Here is a 21,543-nt window from a genome sequence, read left to right as displayed (position 1 = left end):
GACCATCTGGGAACAGCCCATAGTCACCCTGAATGCCATAATGGAGCAAAGGTGGGATAGAAATATACTAGTAATTAAAAATATGGAAAACTGCAGGAAAACAATACCCGAGAACACATTTAAGATCACATAAATTACTTACCTGTTACAGCTATAGTGCATTCCAAAGCATGCATGCTTGGAAGTCCCACTGAGCTCAATGCAGCTTAGTAAATGCACTTACCCAAGAGTAAGTGCCAAGGAGAGACTTCTGTTCTGTTCCCAGAACTCTGGAACATCTCTGATTTAGATAGCTCCATTTTCACCTCTTTGCAAAGGCAGGATTAAACATTTGTTTTGCTTTCAGTAGTCAACTTACTGAGCCCCACTGATATGTCCATGTTTTCCATGTTTCGCTAATGTATTTATTGTATTTCAGTCTTATGTACTGTTAGCCGTCCCGAGATGCCAAGGCATAAGGGACGGCATACAAAAGTTTTAAATAAAATAAAAATAATGCTTTAACATTTGTAAACTATATTGATATTCTTTAACTGAAGAGTACTATAAAATATTCTAAATGCATAAATGAACTGATGAACTGTTTATCAATAAACAGGATACTCCTACCTAGTGCCTATTTGTGGCCCCTTGGAAAAGACACCCTGCATGGCTCCACCAATGCCACCAGCTGCAACTGCTCCTCATCCCATTCCCCCTCATGGCTATCACTTGCTTTCCTGATGGACAGAGATCCAGGAAACACAAAGACAGAGGCATTTGCTGCTGCTCCTTCTTGCCCCCAGCACAGTTGTCCGGGCCAGAGCAAGCAGTGGGTGAAGAAGCAGGTTGCTGTGGTGAAGAACACCTCCAAAGGTCTCTCCTTGCCGGGTCCCTGCTGGGGTACAGGCCCTTAGCAGGTGCCCAGCCACTGGTATGGTCCTGGCACTGGCTCAGGAGCACACAGAGAGAAACAGGAAAACTGGAGAACTTGGCATTTCCAGAAAGGGAGATCTACTGAATATGTAAAGTGTACATTGTCACTGGTATGGGAAAATGAGAGGTCAGTGGGCCTCTTGAAGTGAAGCCACAGTTGGATTTCCCTTCTGATGAACTGTATGGATTGCTCTTAATACTACATCTTGATGAGCATTTGGATTCAGTTTAAATGTAAGTCCTTCCCCCACTGTCATCTGCTACAGACAGTTGTCTGCAGAATATCACTGGCAGAGCCTTGTTTGGCTAGAAAGTGCTTTCATTTCCCCCTTGCTGGATCTATTTTTAGTAGGCTGAGAAGAAAAGGTACTTAATGTTTTGTTCCTTGTATGTGAAGAGACATGACACTTCTTTGTTGTGCAGAGACAAATTTCCATTCACTAATGTGAATGTGCAGAAAGCCATGAACCAGATTAAACAATAGAATCATCAAACCTGAAACCGCATCTTGTCTTCCATTAAAGTTACCCATAGCCTACTATAGAACTTAAAGGAAAAAACACACAAGAAAAGAAAGGAAAAAAAACTCCTTTCAAGGCATCTCCAGAAGTCTTGAGTAGTATCCATTACAGTGCATCTGCAAATTTAGCCCACTGCTTCTTCTGTCCCAGGAATAACCAGCTCTGGACATTTTTTCTGCAAGTGGTGCCCACTGCTTGTGCAAGAGATTTAGTTGCCTCACAGCAAGGTCCCAAATGAGCCTTGCATTTCTTTATGCAAGCTCCACTCACCCGCTCCATTCCAGAAGCACCAAATCTCCACTGTGCATGTGCCACTAAATCTCCATTGCACAAGCAGGGTTGACCATTCGTGAGAGGGCACTGCTGGATACTGCCCACTGTCAAGTGTAAGCTGTACTTTTCAAAGAGCTTAGTTTTAAAGAGTATTTCTTGGCCTGTGCTAATGCACACTGAGTCAGGAAATTTCAGCTTAAGTCAACACAAAATATGTTTGCTTTTAAGCCTTCAGGCAACTTGTACACAAACGATGGAGCCAGTGATTCATAATTTCCATCTTGATTGTTTGCATTTCAATTTCCACACAGGTGAGCTGCCATGTTCAGGATCATCAAGCTATTAACATGATGCTAGTTGTTAAGTCTGATACTTGGGATGAAAATTTGCATGCAAGTAAACAAACACAGGAAAGCAACGGATATTAAATTCAGATGGAGCTCATTTGGGTTTTTTCAATTTGCATATAGGAAGAAAAATCTAACAGTTGACCACCCAGCTCTGCTAAAACCTTGTCCTTTCTCTATTATTTTTGGGCTTACTTGAGATATAAGCAGTTGTGGTTGCAATCCAATAGAATGATTGCATTCTACTGGATTGCATGATTCCATTCATCTGGACTTTTTGATGACTTTGTTCACAGAACTTCCAAACTGCTTTGTAAAATGCTCTGAAGTTTAAAATATGCTGGCAGCTTTTAATTCAGCACTAGGCTAATGTAAATCACATTATGCTTGCCTAAGTGACCTCTGGGGGGATGCTGTACCGATTGGGCCTGCTTCTCTCAACATCAGTATGCCAAACCAGATTGCTCAGACTCATGCCAAACCAGAGAGCTCACAAGGTGAGCTAGAAGAAGGGGAGGGGTTGGAAAGGATTAATGGAATGCCAAGGTTAGCAAGTGAGATCAGCCAAGTGGCTGGGGAGGTGCAGTAGAACGAGGAGGGTGGGAGGGGCAGGGGTGTACATTCATCAGTCCAGTGGCTGGTCCTCGAGTCAAATGAGCACATGAACTAAGTAACGTCTGGTGCTCCTGCCATGTGGCCCACGTGAACCTTCCTGAAGGTTAAGCCACTCCTCTTTGGAGGACTCGGGAGGAGAGGGATTCAGACCTGGGCAAGAGTCAGCTCCACTGATCCGAGAGATCACTACTTTGATAGTTAGTTGCCACTTGTTCACAACTTTGCTCTTACGCTCTCCTGCAAAGGCACCCTAGCTCAGTAAAGGACAGCAATCTAGAAGCTTTTCACCTTGATCAGCAGGAAAGGGAAATGTGGGGAGAGGTGCACATGACAGATGCCAAATGCTTCAGGAAAATGCTACTGAAGGAGCTTTTCAGGTAAATGCTACTGGTGTTGAGGTCCCTTTTGCTAGTGCAATGTAATTTACACTAGTGACACTGCTGAACTAGTTACTGCTCTGTGTGAGGACTGAGTAGCAGTGTCCCTGAGGCTGGAGTTGCAATAACAGGAAGGGAAGGAATGGACACATTCAAAGTTGGCAAGTGGGCAGGGGCACAAGGGTCACAGGTACTTTGAATCCACATGCCTCTTATTTATTTATTTATTTATTTATTTATTTGGAGAACTTATATGCCGCCCCGTTCGCATAAGCCGCGGGGCGGCTTCCAAACCATAAATAAATATAAATGATACAATTACATAAAATATTGGAGACATCCTGACAAAAGCGTTAAAATCAATAAATAAAATTAACAATTAAAATAACATTTAAATAAAAAGGTCTTGGCCCGGCGCCAAAAAGCAAATAACAACGGTGCCAGGTGGACCTCTCTGGGGAGCGTGTTCCATAAGTTGGGTGCCACCGCAGAGAAAGCCCTCTTCCGGGTACTCACCCTCCTTATATCTTTCACGGAGGGCTCCCAGAGAAGGGCCTCTGCTGCCGATCTCAAGGGGCGGGATGGCAAATATGGATGTAAGCGCTCCTTTAGGTAACTCTTAACTCCTATTCCTGCGCACAGTTAGGCAGGTCAGCCTGATGGACTCAGAGACCTGTCTAGCAAAAGCAGCACAGATGGAGGGCAGAGGGGCTAAAAGAAATCTTCACTGCCATTCCTCTTAACTGCAAAGCTTTTCCTGGCAGGATTTAGGATGGAGGGAGGGCTCAAAATCAGAACATTTCATCCTATGGGAGTGTATCCCATAGGATATGCCCTTCTTCTATTTACCATATTCTGAGCAAAGGCTTCAATAGATTTTGCTGCATAAGTCCCTGATTTATACCTGAAATAAATTCATGCCATGTTTGTTTTTCTCAAACTTTTACCTAATTTTAGGTAATTTAAATTGATTTTTAAAAGGCTCCCATCACTATTTTTTAAAAATATTTTTTATCTTCAGTATCAATTAGCATTTCCAGGGATTATCATAACAATATGCACACAAAACATCTATGACAGCAATTAAAGTGGGACACAGAACTAAGCCATCTCCACTCCCAAAAGGTCACATGCTGCCACAGCCTCACAGTCTAATTTAGAGTCTGAAGAGGTCAGTGCAAGACCTGGTCAAGACATTGAATGTCGGGGGAAACAGGTTTCTCTCTATCCAGTTTTGCAGTTACTTGCAAGGAAGGGGAAGAGCCTGCTTCTTCTCACCAGACCTTGAGGGGTCCCAGGATGAGGAGCTTTCCTTGAGAAGTGGAAGAAGACAGACTTAGCCAAAGGAGCGGCAGATCCCAGGTGTTCTCCTAGGGCACGGAGCTACTTCAGGAGGCAAGAGGAGAGGGAGCCAGCTGGAGAAGGTGCACCTCTTCAGGCTAAGTTTCCCAGCAGAATTAGATCAATAAGTGGGGCTCTCTAGTTGTTCTTCCCCTGCAGAAAAGCCAGCCCAGAGGGAAACCTATTTTATGTGTACAGCAGGGTGCTGAACATGCCTTTTTGTGGACCCTTGGACCTTATCCTGTGTCAAATCCTGTGCTCAGGACTGCTTTGGATGTACAAGCAACATACAAGCCAGCAATGTGATGCAGCGGTGTGGCAAGGCAAACAATATTTTGGGATGGATAAAGAGAGGCATCATTTCTTGAAAAAAAAGATGCACTCATTGCTCCAGTCAGACCTCACCTGGAATAGAGTTCAGTTTTTGACACCCAGGTTTTAAAAGGATGCTGAAAATCTGGAGAGTGTTCAGAGGAGGGCAGCAGAGATGATACAGGGCCTGGAAGATAAATCTAATGACGAAAGGCTGAAAGAACTGGGCCTGTTCACCCTTAAGAAAAAAAGACTACGAGGTGACATGATAGCACTCTACAGTTCCCTCAAAAGACACTCACAGAGAAGCAGGAAAAGATCTCCTCTCACTCATCCCAGAGTGTAGGACACGGAACAATTAACTTAAGATACAGTATACCAAGTGCAGGTTAGACACAAGGAAGAACTTCCTCACTGTCAGAGCAATACGACAGTGGAACCAGTTGCCAAGAGAGGTTGTGCACTCTTCCACACTAGAGACATTCAGGAAGAAGCTAGACAATTGTCGGAGTAGAATGGTGTAACTGACATCCTGCACCAGCCAGTGGGTGGACCTGATGGTCTTCTTGGCCCTTTCTGGCCCAAATATTCTATGATTCTATGGCCTGAATTGGTTGAACCTGGGAACAATTTATCCATTGACTCTGGCAAGATGCTTGTGCCTGTAAATAGGTTGCGATAAAAGAGCACATTTTTTTAATACTGTCAAGTTGCTTAAGTTGCAAGGGAGAGGAATTAGCTGTTTAAAAATAAATGAAAAACACATTTAAAAGGAAGCGGTACCAAAATGGATGTGATGAAAGTTCTTTTGGGGAGGTTGTTCCATAAGCAGGGGGCTCCTAGTCATAGGCGCTTCCCATCTTGCTTTGGACAGCAGAGGCGTCTGAGGAAGCACCTCTGATCTCAAAAAATGGGTAGATGGACAAGTCAGTCTTACAGAGTGACAAAGGATATGAGGAAATAAGAAGGGGGTGCAATGAAGTCCCAGACAGAGAAGATGTCACTCAGGCACCCTCCATTAGCAGGAAGGGAGTTCTAGGGGATAAGGAATTTTACAAGCTTTCCAAGTGGGAATAAAGCATTGTCTGAAGAGTAACAGCTGGAAAAAATGTTACCTTCACATCTTGGTTGTGAGTTTCCCGAACCAAATGGTTGGTCACTGAGGGGAAAAAAGAAGCCAGATTGGGCGTACCTTGGTTTGGTCCAGCAGGCCTTCTGTTATCTTCTTAGGAGCAGAGCCTAGCCAAGATGCAATTTAGCAGGGCCTGTGATGGTTGACTGGTTGCTTTTTTGCAGGGTTTATTTCTTTGTTAGGTTGATATTTCTAAACTACATGGTAAATACACCTCTTGTTTAGCAGCTCTCTCAATAGCTTAAAGAATTATTAAAAACAGAGTTAAAACAAGGAAAAAGGCACAGTACTTCTCCAACAATGTAATCACAGCAAAGAAGCAACAAAAAGGAAGCAAGTAAAATATTAAAATCAAAAGCTAACAAACTGGAGTTTCAACCAGCTTCCACAAGGTAACAAGAGAGCCTTGCTAAATTCATCTCTTTGAGAAGTGGATTCCAGCAATAATCAGTGCTTACATTTTAATCCTGCTTTTCCCCATGACAGAGGCCTGAACTGATCTCTTGCAGAAAACTTTCTGAAATGAGGAGGATGGCCACATGTGGCCCTACACCCATAGATTCCCTGATGCTGGGTGGGGGAGCAGGAATTCAGATAAACTCAAGAAGTCTATGTGTATGGTACAAGTGTGAATTAAGAGAGGAGTAAATCATGGGATTTGTGCTAAACCTAACCATTTGTGTTTGAAAGCAGGGTGGGGGGGATGACACACACAGAGAGAGAAGGCCTATGTAGGTTTTGACTTGCACATGCAAAGATCTGAAGTGCACAAAGGCACTTATGTGGGTGGACACACAAGCCCTACACTCACCTGCCATTATTACTTTTGCATACTGAGTGTGAAGTCTGCAGAGAGTTCTATTGTCATATGCTGTTTCTACTCATTTTTGTATGTTCTCTTTAACTTTGTTAACTCCCAGAGATCCTTTCAGATATTGAATAGTATAAAATGAAACAAACAAACAAACAGAAACCCCGAGAAGGCAGCATCCTCAGTCACAGCAGCTTTGTAAGCTGGGCAAGAAGTCCTCATCAGACATCTGCACTCAATGCAAGAAGATAATGCTACCAGCTGGGCACTTATATGCATGTTCCTCACCTTATACAAGGGCACGGGGTGGCCATTTGTGAATTACTAGAAAGGAGAACCTGCATCACCAAAAGGGATGACAAAAGAAGAAAACTAGTTCCAATTTTTTTTTCATATGCTGATTGATATGTGTAGATGGAACTTTGGAAAGATCCATTAAGATTCAAGTGGAAATGCAGTACATATCACCACAATATGGAAGACTGTGGCCAGGTGAGTTGATGGGCAACAGCAAGGCCTGGCTGCTCCTCCAGATGGCTCTTTATAGGTTCTTAAAAGGGCTTCAAAACTTTCATTCTCTCATAGCCATTCAAATAGAGAAATACCATCTGTAAAAGAGGGCCTGTGGTATACATTTTATGCATGTATGCATACAAACATGCCTTTATTGTATTTCCATCCCACCTTTTTTCCTGCAAGGAACCTAAGGTGGTTTAAATAATCCTCTTTCTCCATGTTATCCTTATAACAACCCTGTGTAGGAGGCTGGGCTCAGTGCCCGTGACTGACTCAAAGTCATCCATGAGCTTCATGGCCAAGCAAAGCCTGGAACCCAGTGTCACAAGTACTTGTCATTCCTTTCTGGGATGTGGTCTGTCTTTAGTTCTCTTGATATCTAAGGCTGCCACCAGAAATTTTAATTCCAACCTTATTAATTAAGCTCCCACAGTATTCTGGCTGAGCTGTAAAGCATCCTCAGGCTATGTGGTCCTGAGGATGACTCTGGTATTCAAACAGCCCATGACCTCTGGGTCAACAATGAACAATATAAAACTTTATTTGCACAAGAAGCATTTTGGTTTGAAGATGTTCGGTAACTTATTTCCTCGCTAAATTTAACAATGTATGATCATACCTTCTGACTGAAGTCTGTCACTCTTTGTCTTCACGAACACTCCTCACACAGAGATCCCCCTTCCTCTCCTGCATGCAGGTGCCTGGCAGCTCCTCTCTCACATCCCCCCCACTTTCACAGGTACAAAGAGAGGCTTGGCCTCTCTTGCACCACTGGCAAGTCCTCCCTTCTGCACAATCCAGAGTGCTTTTTGAGGCACTCTGCGGGATTCTCATGCGCAGGCGGCCTCTTTGGACTGAGCACCACTCCCAGCGGACACACTGGGGCTGACCACAAATAGCTATCTCCTCTCTTTCTCTCCTCTCCCATTCCAAGCTCTGCCCACACTCTCAGTCACCAACTAATCCCCTTCACTCGCTCAGCCCCCTCTTTATCCCCCTTGCCCTTCTGAAACTTATCAGCATTTAAAGGAACACAGTCTCATAGATGCAGCATCCAGACTTCTTGAGGCTCCAGCCGAAATTAGACAAAAGTGCTAATTTTTGCAACTGGCTGGAATATGTTGTCTCAGAACCAGTTTGCCTTCTGATGGGGAGCTTAATGCTTTGGCCAGCCCGTACCAGTGCAAGCAGCACCCAGCACCTTGAATTGGGTACCTTGAATGTCAGTTTTCCTGTCCTGAAAGTTTATTTCAGCCTTTGGTTTTCCATGCGGATGAGTTTGAAAAGTTATTATAAAGTCATTGAGCTATATCCCATCTGCTCCCAGATAAACAACAGTAGGCAAAATATATCTGGAGCTCAAGCTACCAACTAATCACTTTCTTGCTGAAAATCATATTGTACCAGGAACGTATTTATTCAGCTGTTAGCACAAAAACAAGCAGCTGGAAATAACTCCCTTGCTAACAGTAACAGAACTACTGGGGACTCATTTATTTACTATTAAAATGTATGCACTTGCTGGGACATCTGGTCTCATTTTATTTTGTCAAGAGTGGGTACCTGGGAGGCATGGCTGTTTGAATAATAGGCAGGCTGCCTAAGATGCATGAGAATGTATCATTAGCATTGGGGTTTTTTGTAAAATCTTACCCCCGCACCAGTTTGAGTTGAGATATATTAATGTTGCATCTCGCTGTTCTGGATACAGGCGACATGAGCGAAATGCAAAATGCACTGAGCTGCTTAAAAAAACAAGGAGCTGTTTCAGAGGAGGATGTTTCTTTCATTTCATTTACCTCCAGAGAAGAAATAAGTCTTGCAAAACTTGCGCACGGCTCTCATATCCAGGCTGGAATGCTAAAAATCTTTAATTGTGTTCGGTTGAGAAATTTTGTTTACATAACAGAAAGGAATATAGAAAAGCGGCTTAATGCTCTTAAAATAAATTCATTCTGTTCCCAGTAGGAACAGGAGTAAGCACAAGACACTTATAAATCATCTGTTCTGCTAAAGGCATTGAGTCCATTTTGTTGCTGTATGTTGCCTTCTTTGGTGCCCCCTTAAATTCTGGATTCCCCTTAAGTGATCTATCTCAGGGGTTCTGGAAATCTTTAGAAATTCTGAGTATAGAGTTAGTGTAGTTTCAGTCAATGGAAAGGCACTAATTAAATGAAACAACTATTAAGTGGAGTGGTTTTTTTAAAATCAACTTATTGGTCTGATTATATTATCAGTAGAAGCTGGTGAAGTGGCTAGTGGAGAAGTTTCATGAGAGGGACATCACCATTGTTTGTTTGTTTGTTTGTTTATTTGGAAGGCTTCTATGCCGCCCCATTCACCGAAGCCTCGGGGCGGCTCACAATAATAAATATATATTATTGAAATATATTTTAGTTTTAAAATGTTCAGAGTAGCTCAGAGGATTGAAAAATAATGTCAAAGCAATTGTCAAAGCAAGTATTGCTAAAATTAAGAGGGGATCAACCAGCCGCAACATAAACTCAGTAGAAGACTTAAGCTGCATTAAACTGTAAACCAGAGGTGAAGAACCTCTGGCCTGCAGATTTCATCTGGTCCAGTGAGCACCTCCATATGGCCAGCAGAACCCAGCATGGATCCACCATGAACCCCACAAAAAAAAGGACTGCAGAAAATCCAGGAACCCCCCGAATGTTTGGTTATGGAAAATAAGTGGAGGCAGGGCTAGGGGACGTGGCCTATTTGGGGAACACTGGAAGGCCAGACACGGGCAGATTTGGTTAACAGGCCTAAAGTCTGCCACCCTTGCCCTGCACTATCTGTTTGACCACACCTCTCGCCAGTGTTGAACTACAAGAGAGCAGCTGAACTTCAAGACAAGGGTGTCGCCATCTTGCCATTCTTCTCTGACAGTTAAATGCCTTGGGCTAGCATTGGCAACTCTGTGCTTGTTGGAGTGCGGTTCCCCTTCAGGTGATGGCAACAACAACAAATGGTTGGTTATCTAAGGTGGTAATTAAAACTACTATTGTGTTAATTAGATCATAAACATTGCATTTCATGTCTTATTAAAACAACAACAGAATTGGAGGTTCACTCAGCAATTTCCAAGAATTCCTGTTCAACTTGGTTATTTACAACAACAACAACAACAACAACGAAATTCCACTGAGTGCCAATGTGGCTAGAAGGTCACCTGGAATTTCTTTTCTCACTGTTTTTGGTAAGCTGATTAACTAGATGTAAAAATATATTCTGGGAGACAATTTTGCTGACGGGGTTGCTGCCACAAAAAGTTATTATTTGAGGGCCAAAAGAAACAATAGGTGAAACCTGCTCTCTTCAACTCCCAGATTTACTCTAGAGTAGGCACAGGTCACTGAGCTGGATCTCAAAGGCTTCCCTCTCCCCATGCTAGGGCCCCAGTCTAGATCAGAGCCCTTGCATCTACTCTAGGGTGAAAAAATAGGGGAAAAAATTTCCAGCTAGATATACTTGAAAAAATTATCTGGTTTGATCCTGAGATAAGTGGAATTTACCCGTATATTAGGGTTGGGGCTGTGCACCAGGGTAGGGTTAGGGTTAGCAAAACAAGGTGTCCTGGCATGATTGTGATGCTTGGAATGTGTTTAGAACGGGCAGAAATGATGAACTGTACAGAAAAAGCTACTCAAGGAAGGCTTTTTCAAAATTGCTTTCTTTTCAATGGAACTTTTGCCCTATATTAGGGTTAGGGGTGTGCACCAGGGCAGGGTTAGGGTTACAAAAATGAGGTGTCCTGGCATGATCTTGATGGTCTGAATGTGTTTAAAATGGGCAGAAATGATGAGCAGTGCATAAGAAGCTGCTCAAAGAAGGCTTTTTAAAAATCGCCCTCTTTTCAATGGAAATTTAGCCCTGTATTAGAGTTAGGGGTGTGCTCCAGGGTAGGGTTAGGGTTACAAAATGAGGTGTCCTGGAAAGATTTTGATGGTTGGAATGTGTTTAGAATGGGCAGAAGTGTTGAGTTGTGCAGTAAAACTACTCAAGGAAGGCTTTTTCAAAATAACCCTCTGCTCAATGGAACGTTCGTCCTATATTATGGTTAGGGATGTGCACCAGAGCAGGGTTAGGGTTACAAAATGAGGTGTTCTGGCATGATTTTGATGGTTGGAATGTGTTTTGAATGGGCAGAAATATTGAGCTTTGCAGGAGAAGCTACTCAAGGAAGGCTTTTTCAAAATCGCCCCTTTCAATGGAATTTTAGCCCTATATTAGGGTTCGGATAGGGCATCAGGGCAGGGTCAGGCCAGTGCTGGTGAACCCATGGCACTCGTGCCACAGTGGGCACGCAGAGCTATCTTTGTCCCCATGCAAGCCAAGTCTCCCCAGCATCTCCCTAGCAGCTGAACCGCATAAGCTGTGACTTGTCTGAGCTTTCACATGGCTGGTCAGTGCGCTGCCAAGGATATATATTTTTGTTTGGACTGGCTGTTAGGTGTTTTTTCTAAACTAAATCCTCAGTATTCAGGTGTTATTGCAGTGTTGGCACTTTGCGATAGATAAGTGGGTTTTGGGTTGCAGTTTGGGCACTTGGTCTCTAAAAGGTTCACCATCCCTGCTCTAGAACATGGTAGGATGAGTGAATTGGAAAAACTGTGTGGTACCACTTTGCACTCTTGGAGTTCTGCCTGCACAAGTTTCTCTCCTCTCCCTGCCTTTTCTAGCAGCAACTGCACCTTGTGCGGTACAGGGGTTCGAGTGCTGGACTGGAAGTTGGGAGACCCCATTTCTAGTCCCCTGTCAAGCTTGATGCTCACCAGGTGAATTTGGGACACTTGCCCACTCTCAGCCTAACCTACCTGAAGGGTGGTTGTGAAGATAAGATCAAGAGGAGCAGGAGAACTATCAAATTTGCCTTTCCAGAGAAGATGGGATATAAATGTCATCAACTGATCAGTCAATCAATCAATCAATCACCATAAGATCAGCACTTTCCATCCCACCACAAGAGAAGCTTCCCGCAGTTGCAGAAGAGGGGCAGGACCACCCCATGTGAACCCCATTGTGCTGGATTTGAAAGGATGAGACGTCGTGTTGTCTGAACCCCCCCCCCCCCCGGATATAGCATCTGGAGATAGCATCTGTGTTTTACATTAAAAAAAATACACACAATACCATAGCAGAGTGCTTTGCTTGTATTCAGAGAACCCAGTGTGCCCATACACCCATTCCAAATATGAAGTCCTATCTTGAGAAATGCAGAAGCGGCATGGAACTGCATCCCAACTAGAATTTGAGCTGGAATCCCAAGTATGGGATTTCCATCAGGAACCTGGAATGATTCACCCCAGAGGAGACAAAGTATTGTGGCACCTTAATGATTGATTCATTTACTTTAGCACAAGCATTTGTGGACTATAGTCCACTTGATCTGATGCAAAGTTATGCCAGAATAAATTTGTTCGACTCTCAGGTGCCACAAGGATCTTTGATGATTTTGCTGCAGTAAACTAACCCCTCTTGAAACTGGAATCCACCAGCTTCTGGTTGTCTGTTCTGGAAAAAGTTTGCAAGCGAGGCTGAGTGAAGTCCAAGAAAAGCTTTACATCCTATGAATAGTTTAGGTTCTATTGATATCCAGACACCTTTAGAATCCAGATACAGTTTGAACTTTTGTAGACCAGCAACACTATTTTTAGAAGCCCAGTAAAAGATTCTGAAGTTGACATGAGAAGTCTTAGCCATCCCCTTATGCTACATAAGATGTCACGTGGCAACTTTTGTAAGTGTAATTAATAATATTCCTTTCCCATTAAAATTATAGAAAAAGTAACTGCCGATTAATCATAAGTAAGCATTTGCAATTATGTAGGAGTAATTATACTGTAACTTGAACTGTAATTCCTTAAGTAAGCGCAGCTAATATATGGAACTTATATGTTGTGCAATGAAACAGAATCTCGTTTTTCAGGAGAACAGGTTATATTGCAAACAGCAATTTTAAAGTCCAAAAATGTAAAAGCTCTCTTTGAATTCAAAGGTTTGTTGATTTTCCATGCATCCGGATAGGGAAAAAATAGAAGCAATTGTGACTTCTCTCTGAAACAGGTTTTGGTAAACATAAATCAGCTTCACTGGCTCATCATGCAGGTGGTGCACCATAGATGCAAAATAATGGATATCATCTCAACATGAAACAATTCATTCCTTTTAAATCTTGGAGAATATCTTCTCAGAGTGTTTTAATAGATTTAGGATTTGTTTTATGACATGATCCTAAGTACATTTCCCTGAAAACTAGCCCAGCAAGCCTTACTTCGCTGTAAATATGGATTTGGCTGAAGGTATGATTTTCAAATTCAGTTGATTTTCAAATTCAGTTCTCCAAGGAGGGGCATAACTGTCACAATGAGTGTGGCATTGCCACCAAAACCACCGTAGGTTTTCCCATATTTCTTCTGTCATGTGTGGTTATGGGAGTACATGATGTTAGGTTATAATTTCCCTTCTATAAGATAGCATATGGTATAATCATGTTCGGAAGCTCTGATAAATGTGATACTGAATTGCATACAGAACCAAAACAACATCATTCCAATTTCATTCAGTTGTTCCTTTATAATGTGTAAGTCTAATAGCTTTCCTTCAAATTGGAGCAATTGTATCTTAAATATTCTCTGCAAATAAATATTCTGATAGCTGGAAAAAACATTTCTTGAACAGTGCCAAGCACTGATAGAACAGAACTTCAGGGTGTTTCTGGATATGAAGAAAGTACCTGCTGAGTATGATTTACAGACTCCCATTGAGAGGAAATCAAGAATATAGCAATTCCCCGCAACTGATTTATAACTTTCTGCAAAGCAGCAAGTGTGAAACAGCTATGAGTGATGGCAGCAGGAGCAAACTAAGTATAAGCTTGCAGCATGAAGCCACCTAACAATAGCTAAAAAATAAAACACATGCTCAGGTAGCTTAAGAAGACACAGCATTGTCCCATATGGTGTCAGTACAATATAATCCAGCCATAGTGTACTCATTTCCAGGTCTTATAATTTCATAAGAGAATATGAACAGAAATAAATAAATTTGGCCTGGTACAATCAGAGACAGAGAGAGGGGGAAACAACATGGAAGAAAGCCAGCTGTGCCTGTATTCTTCCTATGGAAATTTCAGAAAAATATGGACACACTCATACATGGACATACGTTGAAGATGCACTTCAGGAAGGTGTCATTCTTGACTGAAAAGTGGACCACTGCTTTAATGAGCTCTGTTTCTCACCTCCTTGGGATGCCCAACCTGAGAACAGGATGTGCTTGCTATCTAGGAAGTCTCTTCTAACTGCTAGTATTTTCTGGCTTTGAGGGATAAGAGCAGTTCTTCTGGACCCTCTGGGCTATTATCTTTCAGCTACCCATGTTTTCCAGCTTATATTGTCACAGCCATCTGTTCTGTGCACATGCCCCCAAAGTGGTTCAAAACACAAAAGGGAAAACAATATTCTCACATGACTGAATGCACAGAGGCGCATTCAGGAAAAAGTGCCCATTGGACTTATCCTCAGTCTCCACACATTCAGCCAAAGGTGTGACTGGGCAATATAAAGTCTGAATTCCCCATGAGGACTCCTGACTAGGCAAGACTATTCTTGCTTCTTACCTCCAGTTGACTGGTGGAATTTTGGGAATGTGAACAGGAGGCCTACAGAAATTGCTGGAGGAGACCCCAGGGCAGTATCCAAGGCTGCTGTAGCATCGGAACAGATGAATGCTAGCCTAACAGAGAGCTTGTGCTTGCTGGCACCACCAGACTCTAGCCCAAATTAGTGCTTCCAGAACATGAAGGCACCCAGTTCCCAGGGCTGTGCTAGCACTCATTTTTACTAGTGCAATGTGTTTAGGGGTAGCAGACCACCAACTATGAATACTGCCCTATGAGCCCACCCAGCTTCCTGTGTGAATGCATGGTTATCCGTCACTCAGTCAACTTTTCAATCTTAGAAAGAGGAAGAATCATGTAAGGCTGGATTCCATTCCTCTTTTCAACCTCCATAAAGTGGGTGAGGGGACAGCAAAATGTGAATCCAGAGGGACCATGCAATGACACCATTTCTGTTGTGCTTGTAGCAAAAAGACTACTTTTAAATAAAGCCCTTAACTTGACGATAAAAACGATTATGTGCTTCCACAAATATTAGAGCTTAAGATAAGGTACTTTAAGCTATGGGTCAATGAAGCTATTTCTAATAATGCCATGAAGGGGATAAATAGTGGTGTTTCGGTTATAGAAATTCAGTATCATTCCATTTAGAAAAAAAGAATCCTGTCTGAAAATTCTGTAGGATGTGAGTCATACTTGGCACCCAACTCCCTCTCCCCACAAATGTTCCTAAGAGCTCTAAGAGCCATCTGATGGGATTCTGTAACACTTTCACAACTAAAATTACAACATGTTCAACTGCCCTAATGGAGCTCCAGTGAATTCCACCATCAGTGGAGAATTCAGAGCTATGAAATTTGTCAAGATAAGTCCAAATGGATCATAATAGAGTTCTACAGCACTTATCATCCATATTGTATAACTCAGAATGTTTTGGAGAGAAATAAAGGCTGATTACATCAGACAATTGGTGCTGGAGATACAAAAAGACCCTTACTGGTGGTAGAGAGTTCAGACTCTATGTCTGGTGCACTGTCCACTTGCACTTAAGTAGACAAACTCATGAAGTTGTGCCAAAAACTAATGTGGTGCTTAATCATAGAGGCTTTCATGCTAAAGTTGAAGGCAAGTCCATAGATCAGAAGATAATGGGATATGATGACAATGATTAGGGTAAAAAAAATCAATAAGGGGAGACATGCACTCACACTTGACTTCAGGAAACCAGTTCCTATCAATAACAGGTTACTCTTTTGTGCTGCTCTGGCATTAACTGCGTTGCAGTTCCAGACCTTCTGGTGTTGGCTTTTGGAGTGGTGGAGCAGAAAACACGGTCCTTAAAGAATCATAAAAGACCCTTTTATTCATGATGCAGTAAACCAGGGTTCTCAAACTTGCGGCCCGCGGGCCAATTGCCGGGCTGGGTGGGGCATGGGAGGGGGGGCCCAGCGGCCTTCAAAGCGCTGGTGGTGCCCGGGCCGGCCTCCGGATGAGCGGCCCACCATCACCACCGCGGGGGTGGAATACTTGATGCCGCCCAGCCTCACCCAGACACTACTTCCAGTGGCCCCCAGGTAAGTTGAGTTTGAAACTCCTGCAGTAAACTTTTTAAAAAAATCATCAGAGCATATATATTCAAAAGGGAGCCTCACCAAAACCCAGTTCTCTGTTCCCATGCTTCGTTTTATTTATGTATTTATTTTGCTATCAACAATGCTTGCAGACCACTTTTCAACTCCTCTCCCCCCAAAAAAGTTTCTCCAAAGAGTTTATGTAGTAAAGTAGGGCAATTATTAAGACATTCTGAAACAGGTGGAGAAGCCAGATGGCCTAATTATGGCAGTAGCCAGAAGCGCATTTGCAAAGTAGAGGCTAGTCAGAGGAAGAACTGCATGTTGAGGGCAGCCATTCCAAGAGCTGTCTTTTCTGACTGAGGACCTTGTGCTTTGGTTGCATCCTATTTAGACTCAGGCTCAGTTACAACCAGTAATTGCTTTAAGTTAAAGTTGCAATGAGAATGGGGCTAGTCAGGAGAAACCCCGGCATTTTTTAGCTTATGGCACTTACTGCCAGGGTCTAAGTTGAGGGAAAGACATTTCCATGTTGAGGATCAGGGAGAAACAGCCTATGAAATGTATGAGGGCACTGCTTCCGATTCAGGCCTGGCTCCATTCTTGTCATGGGGAAGGCTGGTCTTCTCTACACCTACAATGCCAACCAAGGCTGTTTAGTGTTTGCTGCCACTTGGGACCACCGCTGTGCTGCAGCATCAGCCACCTTCTCCCTTACCAGCAGTGATGTTGGAAGGCCAAAAGTGTGATGGGAGGTCAGGTGAAGCATTGGCAGACAGGCATAAATCAGAGAGGGACCGCTTGGCTTTGACCCCTTACTGCACTCCGACTGAGTTATCCTCACCAAGGGAGATGCTGGCTGCTGTGAGGGCAGCAAGGGAAGTGGCAGCCAAGGGAAAGCAGAGACTGGGCCCACGGTAACCCAAGGATTCTGTAAGGAACGAGACCTCCAAAGTTTTGTAAGCTACATGCTAGTAAACAGCATGTGGCATAAATTTTCCTGCAAAGTATAAATTATATGGATGGTCCTGAAAGAAATGGGTGTGCTTCAGCACTTGATTGTCCTGGTACAGACAATTATGACAGAATATGGAGAAGCAGAATGGTTTCCAATAGGTAAAGGTGTCAGACAAGGATATATTTTATCTCCGTATCTGTGCAATCTGTATGCTAAAGAGATCATAAGGAAAGCTGAATTAGAATCAGAGGAAGGAGTGAAGAAGCATCACTAATTTAAGATATGCAGTGGACACCATACACCTGGCAGAAATTAGCAATGACTTGAAATGACTCCTGACTGAAGCAAAAGAAGGAGGTACAAAAGCAGGACCGCAACTGAGTATTAAGAAAAAAAATCATGTCCACAGAAGAATTACTGAACTTTACTGTTAATAATGAAGAAATCAGAATTGTGGAAGATTTGAATATTTGGCTCTGTTATCAATTCAAAGGGAGACTGCAACCAAGACATTTGAAGACTGAGACTTGGAAGGGCACAAATGAGGGGACTAGAAAAGATAATCAAGTGTAAGGACATTTTACTGGAGACCAAAGCTAAGAGCATTCAAACTTTTGTACTTCCAATCACAATGCATGGGTGTGACAGAGAAGAAAGCTGACAGGGAGGTGCATTTGAAACATGGTGTCGGAGGAGAGCTTTGTGAATACTCAGGACTGAGAGAAAGACACACAAGTGGGCCCTAGATTGAATCGAGCCAGAGCTTTCTTTAGAAGCGAAAATGACAAAACTGTCATGCTGTGCTATCATGAGAAGGCAAAACTGGAGAAGACAATCATGTTAGAGAAATTTGAGGGTAGATGAAGAAAAGGAAGCCAAAATATGAGATGGATTGACTACATAATGGAAGCCATGGCCTTGAACTTGGGGGAGCTGAATGGAGCTGTCATGGGCAAGACAGTTTGGAGGGCTTTCATGCACAGGGTCACCATGGGTCAAAGATGAATTGACGGCACATAACAACAACTACATGGCATTAAGGTTTAAAAAGGCTCAAACTCATTTGGGAGATACTGCCCTCTTTTTCCTTTCTTTTTTGAAGTTTAAATGAGTTGTTTTTGGTGATTTTTCAAAAAGCAATTAACAGTGACAGAAAATCTAGTTTCATAGCCATGCCCATGATTATCTAGTGTGCCCAGGACATAAACTGAGCTACAGGTCTTTCATCTCCTGGGCTTTCTGTGAATTCTCTTTTATCATTATGGTGCAGTTTTTTGGTTTTTAAAAATTTACTAAGCTCATAGTTGAATGCAATTCAGAAAAAAGTCAAATAGCCAAACTTACTTTAAGTAAACCTTTTTTTTTTAAATTATGAAGCCCACTTTTTATTTTTTTATTTTTATTTTTGGAAAAAAGACTTTTAATTGTACCTCAGCCAGTTGTTTTTGCTATATATTTACTAACAGTAAACAGTCAATAATGTCATATGGAGAGAAAGGTGTGAAATGGAGGTGGAGGAGGCAACTAGGGAAATAGATGGCACTTTGGAAATAGCATGATAGAAAATAGAAAAATATAGAAGGTGAAATAAGAAATGTGAAATAGTTGCTTTAAAAAAAGAGAACACCTCAGTAATAGCTCCATTCTTGGCATGTATAATTCACTTTGCAGAGCTCGACCACTTCAGTAACAGACTGGCTCAATGAAGGCTTAATGCTCAACCATGGTTAGCCGAGTTGTACAAAGGAGACAAAATACATTCAGATAGTAATGCTGAAATCTTATGCATTTGAAACAGAAAAAAGGCCTGCAAATTGGCTGGCTGGGGAATGCTGGAGTTCTAGGGCCTTTTTCTGTTTCAACACGCACAGGATCGTGCTTTAAGTGCTCTAAGTCACTAAGTCACTCTAGACTGCTGTGCTCTGGAAATAATCTACTCCACGTCAAGTCCAAAGAGGACTCTTGCCTTGGAAACCCAAAGCTTCCTCTCCTAACATGTGGAGATGAAAACATGGCCTAACTTGTGATTTCATTCATGGCCATTCCAAGAAGAGGCCAAGCTGGAGGCTCTGCAAAAGCTTTCTTACATTGCTGTGAGTGAGGAAGAGGCTTTTCCACATGTTGGGCCAGCAAGGAAAAACCCTCAGCCTCCTTGTAAAAGTGAGAAGCTAAGCCTGCCAAGCTGCAATTTCAACAAAGCCCTCCTGCTTCCCCCTTGTAAACAAGGCATCAGAAAATGGCCCCTTCCTTTTGTGAAGGATGAATGGACCCATGCAAGTGAGGGCTACTGCCATGTTAGGAACATGCTGCCTATCAGGAAATTTGGGAGGATACAGGTGACTCCTTAGGGGGAAAAATAGGTTTAACAACTTGATGGACAAAGAGCTGGGAGCATCCTTGCCATGGCTGATGGTCTTGAGATGGCCTTTCTTTGTGGTAAACCAAAGCATAAAGCAATCCCAAGTCTTCCAGTCACAAACCAGGTGAACTGGGGGGCATACAACTCTCCACATCCAGATAACTTGTCCAGAACAAACACACTTTCCATTTCTGTTATAAATCACATATATATAAACATAAATATTGTATCTTTTATAAATCTACATATATGGTGGATCATCACTATAATTAGGTCTCCCACCTCACATGCAAGCCTTCACTTTTGAGGTGGGGGAGGGCTGGTGTTATCTTGTGTGTAGTTGGATCTATAAAACAGACCCTCTTCTGACATGTAAATATGCCATTACATTGATTTTATGTAGCAGCATTGCTGTTTCTAAGTGCCTGACAGGTCTGACAACATGATCGATAAGTGATTCTTTTCATGCAGACCTGCAGGTGCCTTTTGTATCCCCCCGCCCCCCCCAAAGATGACAATCAGACTCATTAAAGACAACACAAAACGTTGCCAGTGACATGTTTCTTCTTAGATAGATACAGATGGGTCCTATTATGATTTTATCGAAGAGTAACTGATTTAATCAGCTTTGCCAAGACTTCGCCTATTGTTAATAATGCAATTTAAACCCCTTTCTTCCCTTATTTCTCATCTGTCTATCTTGAATTTAAATGGATAGAAGTGATGTAGATAAGCTCTTAGCACCAATCGTATTAACAGCAAAAAGAAGATGGCTGAGTCAGTCCAGTGTGTTTGACATTCATAGAGAAGGATTGCCCCATTTATTTCCAGAATCCCCTCCAAGTAGGGCGAACATGGAACAGGAAATGGCTTTTCAGAACAGTTCTGGCAGATTTAGCTACTTCAATTTGGTCCTTCAGTTTCAACACACACCAAATTTGAGCATGCCGCGTCTTCGAAGAGAATTGAAGCTGAATACGAATGTTATGGCGCTGTAGATTTGTACACAGATTTTCCTGTTTTCCCGTCTCAGCACTTACGTTTGGAATGATCAAGGGATGACACCTGTGAGAAGATTAATTGCTTAAGGAGTTGTCTTTTATTTTTAAATCTCAGTTTCACTGAGGGCTAGCCTTAGGCAGAGAGAGGCATTGAATTGCCCTTTCCCAATAGGATGTAGAATATTCAGATCATCAGCCTCAGAAAGATTAACCCACTACTGAGCCACAAAGAAGAGAAGGTGAATGAATGTTTTGAGCAGCTCATTCAAGAAAAGTCAGAGCTTTTGCAAATTCAACAGCTGGGCAACCTGCACACAAAGTGAGTGAGGAGCAGCTGTGTGTGCGTGCAGTAATTGCGCAGACACTACATTCAATCTAAGAGCCCATTCATGTTACCTTAACCCCTTATTCTAAGATGTTATAATTTAGGTAGCTGTATATGCCTATCAGCCACATTGCCTTCTCCCTCACTGCATACGCAGGTTCTCCAGCAACTGAGCATGTAAACAGGGCTTCAAATAAATACATCAAGAAAAACACAAGCACCAGCCATGTGATTGGTGAAATATTCCTTCTTTGTTTCAACCAGGTCAAGTGGCTTGCACCTGGAGAATGCCACAAAGCCAATATGTGGAACCTTCCCAACATGTGTGTGTGTGCGTGCATGCACACATCTTTCTGTCCATCCATCCAAACCTGCACCATGTACATCTGAATGTTAGCCTAAGGAGTTTTGCTGCCTGTGATGGAACAGCAATGGTGCTCACCACAGTCAAGGTGCAAAAGACTCAACAGTGGCCCAGTTGGTTCTTCACCTGAGCCTAAACAGACCCGCAGGGTATTGGACGGGGTAAAAATAACCAAATA

This window comes from Varanus komodoensis, unplaced genomic scaffold (genome assembly GCF_004798865.1).
Source record: "Varanus komodoensis strain SLA01 unplaced genomic scaffold, ASM479886v1 scaffold10, whole genome shotgun sequence".
NCBI lineage: Eukaryota > Metazoa > Chordata > Lepidosauria > Squamata > Varanidae > Varanus > Varanus komodoensis.
Note: the sequence above shows the minus strand (reverse complement) of the source record.